At 46.4% G+C, this 2,894-nt stretch overlaps 1 non-coding gene across 1 annotated transcript; it reads left to right on the plus strand.

The window, feature by feature from the left end:
- The first annotated feature begins 2,570 nt into the window (after positions 1 to 2,570).
- Trnat-ugu (transfer RNA threonine (anticodon UGU)) lies at positions 2,571 to 2,645 on the plus strand. Its single transcript has one exon. It is a non-coding gene; the product is annotated as a tRNA-Thr (tRNA).
- Positions 2,646 to 2,894: the final 249 nt, after the last annotated feature.

Consider the following 2,894-nt stretch of genomic DNA (forward strand, 5'->3'; position numbering starts at 1 on the left):
CCGACATGAACGAATATCACACGTTATTACAGGCTGGTCCACCTTCTTCGAAAACGAACAGAATAGCTCCCTTGAGCTCTTCACAACAAAAGTTGCAGTCCCCACTTGTCTCCCTTACTGTTCAACTACAGTCTGGTTTCCATTGGCTGAGGGCTCTTCCTAGCAAAAATACAGCATTACTAAATTCTATAGACATGATTTTACTCAACTTGACCACTTCGCGGACTAAACTAATACATTATAGAGTGTATAAGTAAAGAATGTTATCAATATTCCCTCACACTCAGACCATTCACAAGAACTACAAATAAAGGTTTACTCATAAATATATAAGCTAGTATTGTTACTCAGCTGTACTGACACTGAATAACAAGGAATTGTTATTAAGTATTATGTAAACAATTATTTATGCCTTCTTGAGAGAGGGATCTTTTGGTTCTCTTTTCACTTGTGATGTCCACTAACACATGCAATTGAAGATTTTTTAATTAGCAGAGTTTTTTTACTAGTACTTGTGATCAACATTTAAATAAAGTTACTATTGAACATATTGCTCTGCCATTGGATGCGCCACTTTTTTTCAGAGCGTAACTTAATTTACACTTAATTTAATACTGGAGTGTAAATTATTGCGGATTCTCAAAGATCTGTAAGGAGCCATCTTCCAGCTCGTCTGATGCTCCGCTATTTTCGGTGCGTTTCCTGCACGAAGGCCGTGCGAGCAACAGCCGTCCAGATTCCCAGCCTTGGGATTCACCCATTTCTGGCGACGCTGCACGCCTTTGTATCTGGATTCGCCCGTACCTGTCACCTAGGCGAATCTGCCGCGGAACCCCCGCTGAGGTTCAGCTGTACAACAGTCTCACCTCGCCTCATACCAATACTGGGTGGCCGATTAGCTCGCCTAACGTTACAGGCTGGCAGATTAACGTAGTCTCATTGAAGTTTGAGCAATATTTATGCGAAACTGGCCCAGTGGTTACCGTGGTTACCGTTTTTCACCTCACAGCATCGCTGCGACGTGGACAGGGGAATTCCGGTCATCCCAGTCGTAGGGTTCTGTCTCTTTGCTGCGTCCGTAGTTCGGCACTCGGGCTGCCACCTCGGCTACGATGTGAGCTCGTGGTGCGCCTGTAGTGCTGGCGGTGTCATAGGTCTTCCCTTGTTGTAATTCCATCCAAGCTATTACGCCTTGACCCGCTTTCCTCTGCTTCTTGCGTCGCCAAGGAAGGTGTCCGAAGTTTTACTCGCTTACGTCAAGTAGATTACTTCGCGGTACAACATGTACGTGTCAGAAGTAATGTTTTGGTGCAAAAACATCAATCCAGTTATTCGTATCACATTAAGTACACAGTACTCTACTATTTCCACATCGTGCAGAAGGTCATGGTGAGGAAATTAACAACTTGAATATCAATTATTATGCAAATGCAGCCACGCGCCCTCAGAAAAACAGCGGAGCTCTACGTGCCCATTACGCAAAGAGTGCAACAGCCAGCCGCAGCCCGGAGGTCGAGGAGCTGTGTCTGAATAGGTCAGTCGGCGCACTGCCGTTACCCTGCAAGGTTTGAGTTCGTACGCTGTCCTGTGATCATATGCTGCCGACCACGCACACTTCGCACTGCAAAAGGCCCAACACTGTTTCCGGACTACTTCTTCGCAACGCCACCTGTCGCAGCCAGAAGAACGGCCCCTAACGCTGTCCTGTCCCTGCCCCAGACCGTCTGTTGGTTCCTGCGCATCTATTGCGTCGTACCTGAAGCGCCCTCTATTTAAAGGCCTATGACTGTGAGTGAGTGTCTGTATATCAGTGACGGATTCGCAGCTACAGTGTATCTCGTAGAAGTGTTCTCGAATAGTCGTCCAAAGCCATGTCGGATGTTCCGCGTTCCTGTTTGGTAGCACAGCGCATCGTACAGTGTGCGTCTGACCGCTGACACGACGCCTCAGAACCTCTTTGTCACCCAGCGTCCGTTCACGAAGTCGAGTTCAAAAACAGAATGCTGGCGAACATTCATGGCTTGTCTCTGTTGATCCATTATGGCCAGGGGACATCGGGTGGCTACGTAATTGTGAATGTCAATAAAATTCACCAACAGCCGTGTACTTCAAGATGTTATTTTGTGAAGGCTACCAGTTTCGTTATTCCATTATGGCCTCTTCAGGCCCCATACGCATTTATCCAAATAAACGGACTTGTCGTATAGCGCCATAAATGTCTGCATATCGTGAATTCAGTCGTTACATTCGAATGCGTGATAGCAGCTGAGCAGCTCAGTATATGGTATATTCATATGCAGATAAGTGGTTTCGCAAGTAGCCGCGCGCGCATCTCAGTATTCTTAGAGAGGTGCAAGACCACTAGTGGTATCAGTGCGGAAGCACTCACATTGCCCAAACACTTAGGGGAATCGGTAGATGACTGCCGCGTGTAATGAGTGTAGTGGGCCGTGGCACTAAAAGTGTAGTGAGTGGCCAGTAAATTGGAAATATGGATCTCACGGGGAGCGTGCCAGAGATAAATCCCTGAGGTCGCCCTATCCTCTGTGTTCTAGATGGCTCAGTCGGATGTTCTCGATGGCACAGTCGGATAGAGCGACTGCCGTGTAAGCAGGAGATCCCGGGTTCGAGTCCCGGTCGGGACACACATTTTCAGCTGTCCCTGTTGATATTTATCAACACCTGTGAGCAGATAATGGTCTAGATTTCATTGTAATTTCATTCTTCGAGAGCTGCAAGATCACCACTGGTGTCTGTTCTTTCGGACATACATTGATATAGTAATACTATATATTCATATACTAATACTGGTGAGTCAAAGCTGGAATTTGTAAACGCATACAAGTAATGGGATGTAACATTGACTAGGGGCATGAAGTGGAATGATCATATAA

This window comes from Schistocerca gregaria, chromosome 3 (assembly GCF_023897955.1).
Source record: "Schistocerca gregaria isolate iqSchGreg1 chromosome 3, iqSchGreg1.2, whole genome shotgun sequence".
Lineage (NCBI taxonomy): Eukaryota > Metazoa > Arthropoda > Insecta > Orthoptera > Acrididae > Schistocerca > Schistocerca gregaria.